The sequence below is a fragment of the Chionomys nivalis genome, chromosome 8, assembly GCF_950005125.1.
Source record: "Chionomys nivalis chromosome 8, mChiNiv1.1, whole genome shotgun sequence".
Lineage (NCBI taxonomy): Eukaryota > Metazoa > Chordata > Mammalia > Rodentia > Cricetidae > Chionomys > Chionomys nivalis.
This window is the reverse complement of record NC_080093.1, coordinates 26,756,032-26,771,123: the sequence shown is the minus strand read 5'-3', so window position 1 is coordinate 26,771,123 and position 15,092 is coordinate 26,756,032. Positions and strand designations below refer to the sequence as shown.

The 15,092-nt window shown below is 42.6% G+C and overlaps 1 protein-coding gene across 4 annotated transcripts in view; it reads right to left on the bottom strand.

The window, feature by feature from the left end:
* Positions 1 to 15,092, bottom strand: part of Sgms1 (sphingomyelin synthase 1) — a 258,840-nt gene that overhangs the window by 110,294 nt on the left and 133,454 nt on the right. For all 4 annotated transcript variants that reach the window (XM_057778401.1, XM_057778402.1, XM_057778399.1 and 1 more), the window contains one exon: positions 11,044 to 11,086. The gene's annotated coding sequence lies outside the window, so the exon portion shown is untranslated. The remainder of the gene's footprint in view (positions 1 to 11,043; positions 11,087 to 15,092) is intronic.

The following is a 15,092-nucleotide window of genomic DNA, read 5'->3' as shown; positions in this document are numbered from 1 at the left end:
AGAACAGAATGATTTTAAGAAAACTTATTTTTTAGTAACTATCTCTACCCAGTCACATTTCTTAACTGTAGTCAAAGTAACTCATTTTCCTTTCTTCTTTGTTCAGCTGATATGTAGAAATTACACATAATTATCATGTGTAATATGATACTTTGATAAACCTGTACAACTGATATGTAAAAATTACATATCATTATCATGTGTAATATGATACTTTGCTAAGCCTATATTTCCCTGTGAGCGACTGACTGCAGCAAGCTTATTAACATATACATTAACTTCCATACTTCTTTTGTTGCCGTGAGACTACTTCAAATCTACTCTCAGAAATGATCAGTAATATTTTGTCACCCACAGACACTATGCTGTATAATAGCTAATACTCTTGCTCAACTTCTTTTTAGTGATTACCATGTCCAAAGCACAGAGGATTGGGCAACTGTATATTGCATACTTCCCAAACCTGCCATACCGAGAACCGCTGCCATCCCCAGTGCCATGGGCACCTGGATACCCCGTACACAATAAAGCTGACTGCAGCACATGCCCCAAAGAAGAGAAGATAGGTTGGGTCTCATCCTTGGGAATCTTCTCATGGTCTCCTGAGCTACTTCTATTCCTACCACTTTCCTTTACAGCCATCATTTCAAAACCATCAATGACCTGCAGTGTTACTAAGGGGAACAGCAGTCCTCAGTTCAGTCTGACAGCCCAGCAGCATGTGACACCGACTTCCTGCAGCTCCCTGAGTCACACTAGCTCCTGCCCTACAGAGCCCCAACCATCTATTTTTTTTCCAGACCTTCCTTTCCATTCTCTTCAAGGTCTTCATTTTTTCACCCAAGTGGCCTCAAACCCAGCCCTGTGTGTCACTGTCAATCCAAAGAATATACAGCCTGAGTGGTTCCTTGCAGTGGTCATAATCTTGAGTGATGACAAGGTTGCCTTGCCAACCTGTCACAAGTGTGCCACCCCTGCAGGAAATGCTGATGATGGGGAAGGGTGTGAATTGATGTGGGATTCCCCTCTGCATGTTGTGAATACCATTGGTTAATAAAGAAACTGTCTTGGGCCTGCGCAGGGAATAGAGGTAGATGGGGAAAACTAAGCTGAATGCTGGGAGAAGAAGGCAGATAAGAGAGAAGCCATGGAGTCCCACTGGACACAGATGCCAGAACTTTACCCGGTAAACCACAGCCACGTAGCAATACACAGATTAATAGAAATGGGTTAAATTAATATGTAAGAGTTAGCCACTGAGAAGCTAGAGCTAATAGGCTAATCAGTGTCTTAAGTAATATGGTTTCTGTGTGATTATTTTCGGGGCTGAGAAGCAGGGAAACAAACAAGTGGCCTCCATGCTACAAATTGGCGCCCAACAGTTAATGCCCAGAACAAGGGCGAATAAACCTCTAAACATCTACTCCCTTCTGTCATGAACTGGGGTATCTCTAAAAGTATAATCTATTAACAAATTAGAGGCTATAAACACGAGACAAAAACTCGTGAGAAGGTGGGACATGGAACACTCTGAGGTGGAGGCAGGAGAGTCACAAGTGTGATTGTAGCTCTAGCTACACAAGAGGAAAGCTCTTGGGGGAGAGGAGGAGAAAGGGAACAAAACAATTTTTTATTTATTTGGAATCCCAGTATTTAAAATTCACTGCTTCCCATGGATGTTAATCAATCTAGCAGGATCTTAGCTTCTCGCATGCCCTTAACTGGAATCCTTCTGAAACAACTGGAATCCTTCTGGAATGAAGAGTCCACACAGAGCAGAGGCTTACTGTGGCTGGATCCTCATTCCTACACTGGTTCTAGAGTGAAACACCACTAAGACATTAGTACTCAGTGAGATTGCTACTGCCAGCAAATTCAGTAAATATGGCTGGGAATCCCCCAAACAACAAAGCTATTTGGTTAAGAGTCTTAAGATAGGTATGAGGGTCACACTTGATGGTAGTTATCAAAATCTCAACACTATGTTCCAATATCAAAGTTTAAGCATCTTTTCTTCATCCTGGCTAAGAAAGCAAAGCAGCACCTATGGACTGAACTCCTCATCCCACCCTGCCATCACCAAACTCCCCTGTCCCACACAAACATCAGCCAGGGGGTGGGGCGGGGGGATGACCCCTCCCCCTGACAATATCACCCACCCAGGCCCTCGCCCTTCCCCAACATCAGGTATGGGGGTGAAACAGCCACAAGTCACTTATTCCCCAGCCTGAGGGAAGGGTGACAAGCAGGCAATGGTGCTTACACTGATCTCACCAAAGGAGTCTTGGATCAGGAAGACTCCTTCCTGTCAATTACCTTCTGCAGGCTCCACTCACAAAACCCCTGATGAAGGCCTCTGGGCTAATGGAGGAAAGTGTCCGTGCTTCTGTCTGTTACACACATGTCCTCCCAGGCCATAGTCTTTGTCACCTTCCACTAAACTAGAATGTCAGGCTTTCAAATTTTCACGTTTAAAACAAGAATATTAAAACTTTTGAAGAAAAATCACATTTTATTTAAAAAGAAGGGGCAGAAATAGTTCTGGAGTGACCTCTTGACCCTAGGGAGGGTAGCTGTAAAAATAAGGTTCTGTTATCTGAGTGCAACACTTAATCTAACTACCTATCTGGTGTCCGTTCCTTTGGTCTGAAAGCCAGCCAGCTAAGCCTTCACTGCTTGTAAAGTATAAAACTCTTCCCAGGTGCTGGGAACCTTTCTAAGAGGAAGAAAACGCTCCTCTTCAAGCAACTTCATGAGAATGGAGATTCTGATGTGGCTACGTCTGGGCTAGCTAGGCTTGTGTGCACCTTTGGGAAGTCTCGGGAGCTCTGTACTTCCTCAACATCTTTGCCTGGGATGTCCTTGCCCCAGATGTAAGCAGGCTCACCCCCCGCTTATGTCCATAGCTGGATGGTCCCTTCTCACACAAGACTTCATGGCTCCCATCTTCACATGAGGAAGGGCATTGTTGGCACACACAGTACACACCTCTGTCTCTCCACCTCTCTCCCTCCCCCACCCTCATCAGGTATAGCACACGGGTATTTTACATATATATGGAGCTTACTATCTTTTTTTCCACTAAACTGAGTCCCACAACACAGGTTTCGGCTGTTCCTTTTTCTGTCTTCCTGCCAATTGTGACGGCTGACCTCTGTCCCCTAACCAAGGCCTACAACAGGAACTCTCAAGAGGTCTGAGGCTTCCTTCGCCCAGTGGGGGCTACTGACCTAACCAGGGTTAAACTGTGGAAAATATTTAAACAACAAAAGAGGATGTGAAGAGTTTTAATTAAATAGCACAGTGAAAAAGAGGGCTGAACTACTTAAGAATAAGATATGAGAGGTTTCGGGTCATAGACTGGCTGCCCACCTCAAAGAAAGAAACAGAGGTTCCAAAATACCCTAGTTTAAAAAAACACCATTCTAAGCCAGGCATTAGCAGCACAGGCCTTTAATTCCAGCACTGGAGAGGCAGAGGAAGGCAGATCTCTCTGAGTTCAAGGCCAGCCTGTTCTACAAAAGAGCGTTCCAGAACAGGCTCCAAAGCTACACAGAAAAACCCTGTCTTGAAAAAAAAAAAAAAAAAAAAACAAAAAACCCACCAACAACAAGATAGATGAAAATCGTGGCAATTGTAAATCCCTCACCCGATACTCTCTTTCCAGTGTGACCTCAAGTGGCTAAGAAGTATGTCTACCTAATACCAGGCAGATCATTTACTCTTTAGCCACATGGAACATGGAAGACTTTGTGCCACGAAGAACACATTATCAAAGGATATTTAAGCATGTAGAAGAAATGCATGCATTGTATAGGGTAAAATAAATATGAAAGATTTGTGATTTTAATTTCGTCTCTTTTTTTAAAGCATACCTATTCATAGATATAAGAATGGAAGCCTCTACACCAAAATACTTTTAAGTAGGGCTTTTTAATTTTCTTTTTATTTTGTTCTGTTTGTTTGTTTGAGTAAATGTCTGTTTGATAGCCCTGACTGTCGTAGAACTCGAATAACAGGCCAGGCTGGCCTCAAAATCAGAGACTTGCCTGCCTCTGCCTTCTGAACGCTGAGAACAAAACATGCACCACCATAGTCTTAAATTTTCTTTAAAATCTGCATAGCAAAACTCTAGAGTCCCATTCAGAGCAAACGACTGAGCTTGGCGAGATACACCTCTAACCACAGCACAAGGGAAATACAGCCCATGTCCAAAAAATTATAGATTGGGAATGGGAAGGAAGAGTGGGAAGGGTGGTAAGGGGGAGGGGGGCATTTTCTTTAGGCAATGACAGACATATGAGATAAAATTCTGAAATCTGCACACCGCTGCCAGAGCTGTCCTTCACTGAGGGATGGCTTGGTCAAATCCTAGTCCCGTCCCTCTACTGATGCAACCACTAAAACAAGCTGACTTGTTTTTAATTTTCTTCTTATTTTGTTCTGTTTGTTTGTTGGAGTAAAGGCCTCTTTACGTAGCCCTGGCTGTCCCGGAACTCACATCTTAGACCATGGCTGGCCTCAAAAGAGATCCTCCTGCCTCTGCCTCCCGAGCACTGGGAATGACAGCATGCGCCCTACGGAGAAGACTGAACTAGCCTAGCACACCTCACAGGCAGACACACCCTCCGAGTCTAAACTGAAACGACCCTGCTCTAAGGAAGCCCCCGATCCAGAAGGAAGTCCCCACTGCTCCAAGGAGAATGCTGTCACCACACCACAGCTTTGGAATGCCTTTGTGTGGATGTGATAAGCAAGAAAATTCCCAGGGGTGGCTGTCACCTCTGTGTGCAGTCAGCGAGGCAGAGCTAAGCAGTCTGGGAAATCAGATGGGTCTCCGATCAAGTTTGGGCTCCTTCATCTTCTAAGGACATGATCTCTGGCAACTTCACCACCTCACAAGCCTCAGGTTGGTCTCTCAGTGAGCAGCTAAGATTTTCCCGGGATTTTGATGACAAACTAAAATATTCATCTATGGGGCTTGAAGTGGCTTGGTGATAGGGTATTTCCCTGTCATGGAAGAGGCACCTCGTTTCAATTCTCAGTACCAGGGGTAAGAAGGAAAAAAACAATGATTAAAATATTTATCAGGATGAATAGTTATTGTTAACTCATTAACATTCCAAAAGCCTAAATATATAGGCTTTTAAGCTAATTTTTAAAATAAACATAAAACAGAATGAATGTCATGTCCCTAAGTTCCAAGTCTAAGTCCTCCAGGACAACCTCTTGAGAGTCAACAATCTGAGTCAATGCATGGTATCTACGTGGATGTCTTGTTTTTCACTTGGTTATATCTACAGTGCTAGGTTTCTCTCCCAGACTACGATAAACTGCAATTCCAGGGGCCCTCTGCTAAAATGGATTTAATGGCTGAACTAAGTTTGTGAACTACGTAAGATTTCTAGAAAAACCTTATCGCTTCTTCTCCAGTATCAGCCTCACTAGGTTCACACAGAAAGGACAGGATGATAAATATGAAACCAGATACCACAGCAGAGCCTGCATCAGAAATAGAAGCACTTTTAATAAGGTCTCATAACAACCATCTCCACAAATGATGAAAATAGTAAGTGTTGAAAATTCCTCAAGAATTAAACACACATTCTTAAATTCAGCTTCAAAAGGAGGTGGCAGCACACAGTGCCATTTCCAGACCATGGAGTACAGTCCACGGCACAGATCAGAGCCCAGAGACAATGGAGTACAGTCCACAGCACAGATCCCGAGCCCAGAGACCATGGAGTACAGTCCACAGCACAGATCCCGAGCCCAGAGACCATGGAGTACAGTCCACAGCACAGATCCTGAGCCCAGAGACCATGGAGTACAGTTCACGGCACAGATCCTGAGCCCAGAGACCATGGAATACAGTCCACAGCACAGATCAGAGCCCAGAGACCATGGAGTACAGTCCATAGCACAGATCAGAGCCCAGAGACCAAGGAGTATAGAACACATCACAGATTCTGAGCCCAGAGAGTGCCAGTGTTGACTAGGGTTAAGTTCAAAAGCCAATAAAAGTTTATTTGGAGGGCACACACTTGCTGAGATTTTAAACTGCTCTGTTCCCAGAAAAGACATCAACGCAGTGTCCGGCCAGAAATTCCCCAGCAACACCTGGCCAGAGTCAAGCTCACTGATTCTTTATTATCCCACAGGCAATGGGAAGGGCTATAAAGGAAGGGACTGAGTCAGAGCTAACAGTAACACTCAGGTTAGAGAACAGACTGACATGTTCCAGTCCTAAGCACTGGCCCCATTCCCACAGGACACGGTGCCTAACTCTGTATATCCGGGTAGGCATGCCAGGTGATTCTAGCAACCAGTTCTTTTATGATAATTGTCATGTGTGCTTTCTGAGGCAGGTCTTGCCAGGTATCATGTTTCCCACCCAGATAATGGGATTCATTACTAGGGACCCAAAGGTGATCTTAGACAGTTTGAGATTAACTCTGAAATAGCATCGTAAAATTCCAAAGCTAAAAGAACCTTACAAATGCAGGAGAACGGCTCAACAGAAATAATAGCACTATGATGGGTAATAATTTGAAAACAACAATAAAACATTCCAATAGTCCTGCTCTACCCCCTTAGCTTCAGCTTTTCTATTTTGTGCTGTTTTCATTATTATTAACATAAAACAGATATAACACATCTTTTCTTAATTAAAAACTAAGTCCTTAACCTTTGTGGTGGTTTGAACGAGAATAACTCCGGCAGTTAGTGGAACTGTTTGGGAAAGATTGAGAGGTGTCTTATAGGAGAAAGTGTGTCACTGGGGAGGGGGGTGAACGTGGAGGTTTCAGAAGCCCATACCTGGCCCAGTCTCTCTATCTCTATCTCTCACTATCTTTAACTTGAAGATAAAATGAGAGTTCTCAGCTCCGGTTCACTGGCAGCCATGAAGCTCATGGACTCATCCTCTGAAAATCTAAGCGGGACCCCAATCAAATGTGTTCTTTTGTGAATTGCCTTAGTCGCGGTATCACTACGGAGCTGTAAATACTGACTAAGACACTCACCTCCCTTCTTCCTTTTTCCTTCCCGTTTAGAATCTCTAAGCCTCGATCTAAATCTTTTTGAGGTTCACATGAAACCCGTGATGAATCCAAGGCCTTTCTAAGCCTCAACCTCAAATGTTCAAGAAGCCACTCCTGAACCCAATGTCCAGGGCATTGGGCAGGCTAACATGCTGAGCTGCTCCCTCCTTTGTGGGGCTGAGATTGAGTGAGAACGTCCCAGATGCTAGGCATGCGCTCTACTGCTGAGTCACAGCCCAGCTGGGAATAAACAACTCAAAGGGCAAAAGCAGTCACCCTCTTGACAGTTCCTTAGAACCTAGTGCTGGCCTCTTGTACGCGATCATGTTCAGTCCAACATGGTGGTGCACACCTTTAATCCCAGCACTTGTGGGGAATACGCAGGCATATTTCTGTAAGCTGAGGCCAGCCTGGTCTACATAGCAAGTTCCAGAGCAAACACAACATAGTGAGTCTCTCTCTCTCTCTCTCTCTCTCTCTCTCTCTCTCTCTCTCACACACACACACACACACACACAGACACACACAGGAAAAGAAAAAAGAAAGACACACAGAAGGAGAGAGAAATAAAGAAAGGAAGAAAAAAGCATGTTCAACCTACCACAGCCATAAACAGTCAAAAAGTAGCAGCTGTCTCAACTAATATGAGACAAAATTTTAAAGCCTAATCCCCTTCCATGGTAAACAGCATTCACTTACAGCTTAGTGGGAATACAGAGATACACACTCATTTATTATATAAAGAACACTACCTCTTAATAAAAGTAATGCACAGCCTATAAGCCCAAAGCCAAAGCCCCATGGCTTTATCTCAATAAAAAGGGAATAACAAATTCAAACTTTCACTAAAAATAAAATAATAAATCAGAAGAGGAAATAAATTCATATTGCTTCATATGGGAAAAGTCTTAGTTTACCTTGATGTCGAAATAACAGTTGGAAAGTAAATTTGCTACTGTTGGCTTTGGGTCCTGGTGCATCACATGTCAAAAGACTACCGAAAAGAAAGCAAGCGGGTTGGGGATGAAGCCGAGGGGCAGAACACTTGCTTGGCGTGCCCAAGGTCTTGGCTCAGTTCCCAGCACCACAAGATAAATTTTAAAAAATAAATAAAACAAATGAAAAAGAAATAGATTTGAATTATTTCTAAAGTACTTTTTAAAGTCTTCCAAGTATTAACTTTTAAAAAGCAATACTTTGGGATTGTGAATGGCCATAGTAACTGACCTGTCTGCACTGCTTCCCTTCAAGTTGCCATTAAAATGATAAGATAGCAAAATAATGACAAATCCATTAAAAGAAAAGAAATGAAAGCCGCACCACAGAAGATAAGGGACACTGGGGCACTATGCATACTGGAAAGCAGAGCAACTGTGGAGGCTGAGAAGCCAAAGCACAGCCACTGAAGTTCCCTCAGGGCTGAGGACAGAGGGACCAAAATAACACTGTAAAGGCAGCCTGCCTAAAAGTCTACAGAAAAACTCTTACCTTATACCATTTACAGAAATTAAGTCAAAATGGATTTGAGCTGTACAAAGTAAGATCTAAAACTAAAATTCCTAGAAGAAAATGCAAGAACGAAGGTTCAAGGCATGTAATTTGTCAACAGATTGCTTAGTTGTTGCTGTAGGAATTCCTACTGCCAGTAGCCTTTAAGTTACTCGCCCCAAATTGGGCGACAGATGAAGAAGGATGCTTACAAGAAATCCCATACTAGTCCTTCTTCAGGTTGTGACACCAAAGGCCCAGGCAACAACAGCAAAACAGACCAGGATTAAATCCAATGTAAAAGCTTCTGCACAGCAAAGGAAGAAATCAACAGAATGGAAGGTAAGCTAGAGAGCAGGAGGCTGTACTGGCAAACCATGACTATGAAAGATATGAACAGCCAAATTTAAAGATCTCTTAGCACTCAACAACAAAAACCCTAAGAACCAAAAATTTATGCACAGACATCTCCCTGGATGATAAACAAATGGTCAACTGTACATGAGTAGATGTTCAGCATCACTAATCGGTATAAGCAAGTCAAAAAGCAAAATCAAATGTGGCCGCCTACATATTAGAATGGCAATTAGCAAAAACAGACAATGACAAGTGTTGACAAGACTGTGGAGAAACTGGAACCCTTGTACCCTCTTAGAAATGTAAAATGGTACAAATGGTATGGAGCACACACAGACAATCTCTCAAAAGTTAAATAGAGAACTATCGTATGATCTAGTTTATGAAGTATATCTGAAAGAATTGAAAATAAGATTTTGAAGAGATATTTGCATATCAGTATTCACTATGACAGTTTTAGTAATAGCCAAGGTTAAAAAACACCATACTATATGTCTACTGACAAATAACTGGGTAAAGAAAATATGGTTGCCTTGTCAGTGGAATACTATTCAGCCCTCAGAAAGAAGATTCTATCATGTGCTGCTACATGCACGAACGGTCAGGTCATTAAGAAGCAACTAGCCTCAAAGAGACAACAGATTTCAGGGACAAAGGAAAAGAAAGAAAGATAATTTCCAGGGGCTAGGGAGAGGGAGAAGGAACTCCATAGATAAGTAATGATTTTCCAAGATGAAAAAAGTCTCAAGATCCTTTACATAAAAGACGTAAATTAACACTACCTACCTCATACTAAACATGATTAAGAGGGTAAATGATGTGATTCACATTTTATTAATCATAGGAAAAGAGGAATTGAGAGATTATCCTGGATTATCTAAATGGGTCCAGCGTAATCAAAGAGTTCTGAGAAAGGAAAAATGGTAGAGAGATGAGCTGATCAGAATCATACAATGTAAGAAATAGCTGACCCATCATTTCTAATTTTGTGACAGAAGAGAGCAAGAAAGTCACCAAACTGATGCTAAGTGAAAAACTACAAATATCAGGGAAAGTGAGGCAGGGAGGAGGAGGGGAAAGAAGAAGAAAAAGGGAGGAAAAAGGAAAGAGGGACTGTGGAAGGGAGCCCCCAGCATGGAATTTCTTGGGATAAAGAAAAGTGTTAACCATTTCCTAGAGGCTTAAAACATCTCATGCAGCCAAATAGGAAGCAGAATGGCTGTTACATGACAACATATACCAAAACACTCAGCCAAAACCAAATAATTATCACAACCCAGCAAATATTAATACTTAAATACAGTCTAGAGCACAGCTGCACTAAGAGAAATGGAAATCTGGACATGGTGGTACATATCTAATTGTCCCAGAGGCTGAGATAGGAAGACTCTAAGTTTGAGGTCAGGGAAAGCCCACAGTCTCCCCCCACCCCTCATAAAAGGAGAGAAGGAGAAGGTGGAGGAAGAAGATAAGTAAAAGAAAAGTGGGTGGGGGTAGGAATGGCAAGTGAATCCCAGCAGTCAAAGGTCACCTTTAAATCTTCATCAGGAAATAGAACAGATAACTAACATTTTTGAAAAAGCCACTAAAGTAACACTTAAAGCATCTTCTCTATTTTGAAACATACATGAATACCAGAAAATACAACCAAAAGAACTAAATTGTCTATCTTTAGTCAAAGGGGAAGATGGGAAACTATTAATCATTGTGGTAGATAGTTTTATATCAATTTGACATAAGCTAAAGGCATTGGAGAGGAGGGAACCTCAGTTAAGAAAATGCCTTCATAAGACCCCTGGGCTGGTGGTCAAGGGTTTTATAAGAAAGCACGTATTTTTACTATTCTTTCAGATATGTAATTGATAGGTTGCATCAGCATTTTCATCGTAAGAGTCATGTTTCAGAGTGTTGACTGCACTTCACACATTGTAGTATGGCCTGTTCACTGTTTGCCATTCGGACTTTATGGACTTTTTGTAAAAATACGTGCTTGTTCAATATACATATATAACTAAATTAAGTGGAATATGTGTTTGACTGTGTCATCTGTAGTACTCACAGTCTTTATATATTCACGTTGGCCATGATCGTTTCTGTAGAACATCTCAGAAGACAGACAGACACTAGAACATAAAAGAATTAAACATCCATTTACCTCAGTCATGCTGTTACTTTTCTTCATCAGTCTTCCATCCAGTCTAGGAGAAAAATAAGTAAATTAAAGTACATTCTTCATACAACGAGCTGCTTTAAAAGGAAAAAACAAGGTCATCACTACCCCCTCCTTATCTGCCCACTGAGAAATAAATGTCCTTCCCTCCTTGACAACTTCACCCCAGTTATTTTGGTAGAAAGACCAGGTTTGTGGTTGGGCAAACAAGCAGAGCACTCCAGACCCGTCTGAGGACACATCATCAGACTTCCAGGCAAGGACCTAATGACACAGCCCCTTTCCCTTCAGATTAACTGCTAACTTACTATTGAAACTGACATGATGGGCAAGCACATTTTTCAAACTGTAAAGATTAGAATTCTGGCAGAAAAGGATAGTGAGATGTTTATAGACTCCTTTGTATCATAACACGATCAACAGCAGCTACATGGAATAAGCATGGGCACATGGAGGTGCCCGTGATTGAAGAACCTGTACACAGATGTGAACCCTGGACAAAACATGCTTCTTTGCCCTGCTTCAGGAGATTTTTTCAACTAAATCAAACATGACCTTTTCAACATGTATGTATGAATAATGAAATTTAAGATACATGTATGTGAATCAAAATACTACAGAGAGACGGTACCTTTAAAAATGGCAGCCTGGCACAGTGGCACATGCTTATTTTTAATTTAAATTTAACACTCAAAAAACTGAGTAGAACTCTTAAGTCTGAGGCCAGTCTTGGCAACAGAATGAATTTAAGAACAACCTAACCTACAAATTGAGACCTTGTCTCAAAATAAATATGGTGTAGGAGGTCCTTCTCTCTATGTGTTGTTTTTATTGGTTAATGAATAAAGAAAATGCTTTGGGCTGTAGCAAGACAGAACTTAGCTAGGTGGGGAAAACTAAATTGAATGCTGGGAGAAAAAAGGTGGAGTCAGTGAGGTGTCATATAGTTGCCAGAGACAGAAGCATGGAACTTTGCCAGTAGGCCATGAGCCTTCTGGTAAAATATAAAATAATGGAAATGGGTTAATTCTAGATGTAAGAGCTAGCTAGCAATACACTTAAGCTATTGGCCAAGCAGTATTGCAAATAATATAGTTTCTGTGTGATTGTTTTGGGGGTCTTGGGCAGCCAGGAACTAACTAGAGGCCTCTTATAACAAAATACATTAAATAAACCACATTTAAAAATTAATAAACATTTTTATTACTGTCACACATACAAACAGAAAAACAATAAAGAAAGGAAAGGAAAAGAAAGGAAAAAGGAAGGAAGGAGGGAGGGAGGGAGGGAGGGAGGGAGGGAGGGAGGGAGGGAGGGAGGGAGGAAGGAAGGAAGGAAGGAAGGAAGGAAGGAAGGAAGGAAGGAAGGAAGGAAGGAAGCTTGGCTTTGAACACACAGGTTCTGCCTAGAGGCAGATACAGGGATCCTTATTACTCAGAAAAGTGTCCGAGTATGAGAATCCACATAACTGGACCAATAGCTGGCTGAGAGCTAATCCTATTCAGGAATATGCTGTCATGCAAAGGATGAAAGTGCTTTGGCTGATGGGTGGCCAATGGCAGGATCTCCAGAGACTATGATGGGGTGTTGTTCATGATAGACAGCAGGGAAAGGGCCTTCCCATCATGAAGCAAGACTGAACTGTTGAATATAACATGGGGGGGAAAGAGGAAAATAAGAATAAGGAGACTGCCAAAGGGGGGTGATTTCCTTTCTACAAGTAAACAACAACAACAAACTCTATAGTAAAGATAACACAATTTATATGTGGTGTAAGCTAGACCAAGTTACTAATGCACCGCTCCACTTGGTCTTCCAAGTCCCAGAGCAAACGCTGAAGTTGGTTCCCTCCAGTCCATAGGAACCAAGAATCTCCAAACAGTGCAACTGAGTTAGCAGGTAAGGCAAGCTATACCGGGCAGGGCCACTGATGCTATCAACAAAGGACTCGTGTTCACAGGAATAAAAACACATGGTTGGATATAGGATCTGACATGTAGTCCCTGCCCAAGCACCACTCAAATCAGAAGGCTCATGTCATTCTGAATCCATTCTTACAAATTACCCACAAACCCAATGACCATTTCTGTGAAGCAGGCACACCAGCCACTCTGTACCCGGGAGAAGACCTTTCAAAAGAAACCTTCCTGCATCCCACCTCCTAGTTCTGAAACCTGCTAAATGGCCCAACTATTCTCCTACAGCCGTTCTGTAACAAGAGACACCAGAAGCACACAGTGTCCCTCCCGGGCAGCAGCTCATGTACTCAGGTACCACCAGTTACTGAGGAACCCCGAGAACACCACCTTCCAACAACGTGCCAAGCCTCTGTTAATATTTCCTTTGTATAATAAGTGATTTCAAAGACCAGGGTCAAAACAGGAACATAGTTCAAAAAAGGGAAGTTTCTGTTATGTCACTTGAGGGGTAAAAAAACAGTAACTACTTTAAAAAGACAGTGTGTGTGTGTGTGTGGTGGCCAAGATATGTGCTTGAAAAGGTTCTCCTGCATCCTCAATGATAAATATAAAACTGGACCTCAATTGCAATCGCAGACTGTCAGTCCCTAAAAGCACGAGGTAGAGTGCTAAAGGAAGCCTTGAAGCCACAACCTAATCAGATGTAGACAATTCAGAGGCTACACAACTTCTCTGGGGTTATACCAGGAGAGAGGGGGAAAGGCCCCAAGTCACGCTTGCTGAATTACTTGGGCTATAATGACCATGACAGCTCTGGCTTCATGATGAAAGCTCCCAGACTGTCTCAAACCATTCAGTAACACTTCCATCTTCTAGTTTCAAGTTATTTGGACTCTGATCTTGAAAAAGGTGTTGGGGGGGGGGGAGTCCCTTTTCCTTGTGCGATGGTAAAAGTGTTTTGCTAGTAAGGAACTTGAGGACAGGAAGTACAGGAGGCCTGGATCCACTCAGGATCTGTCCTGTGAGGACAGCAGCTGAACTGTGAGGACAGTCAGAGCTCCCTGGGGAGTTTCCTTGTGTGAGACTCAGGATGGCCAAAGAGCAGGCTTGCAGGTGTTTGTGACGACACAAATCTTTCTGGGACTAGATAAGCAGGTAACCCGTAGACCGGACATTCACAGATGAATGGCTAGAGAGTGGAAGTCCCCAGTTCTCCTTGCAGCTATGACTTTAAACATTCACTTAGGATCCAGCTAAAGAGAGAGAGAGAGAGAGAGACTAAACAAGACCTGAACAGCAATGACACCACTGACAGACTAACATGGAAGGGAGAACGCTCAGGAGGTCCAACCCAAAAGAAAGAGTTACAAACAACTGGGGACTGTTGAGTTCCAGCAGGAAAAATGGTCTTCCCAGGGGAACAGCCCCCTAACTGGTTATCCAACACCAAGTGGTCAACCCTGAGATCACATACATACAAGTAACACTACACAGAATGAACAGATGTTTTGGTGTGTGTGTGTGTGTGTGTGTGTGTGTGTGTGTGTGTAAAGAATTAAAGAAAAAGAGACCATCCATGAATTTGAGAGAGAGTATGGATGGGGAGAATGAATTGGGGGGGGGGGGAAGAAGAAAGGGATGGGCGAAATGTAACTATAATTTGAAAATTATAGGTAAGGCAGAAATCGTTGTAGACATGAACCCAGTGATAGGCAGAAGATTGCAAGTGGGGGTTCTCGTACTCCTCAGAATTATGGTATGACAATATTTAAATGCCTCGGGGCTTACTACTGGTGATTTTCTCCTAAGAAAAACACACCCACAGTAGGAAAAGACCCAAGAGCAGAAAGGAGTGGACATAAGAGCCACTGTTGAGGAAGGAAAAAATAAAAGCTTACAGGTCTTTGTAGGACACGTGCAAGAATCCATTTTACATTTGGAGGGCCGGCCCTTTCAAATCTTCCTTCATCAGGAAGTGCCAAGATGGCAATCTGATCGGCTGGCTGGTTGGTCAGTTGGTTAGCCACAGGCAGTGGCTCAGAAGCAACCCTGAGAGGCAGTGGCATTGTGTCACCATTATGTGCCATGCAGAGATGGTGTGGAAATGCAGCAAGC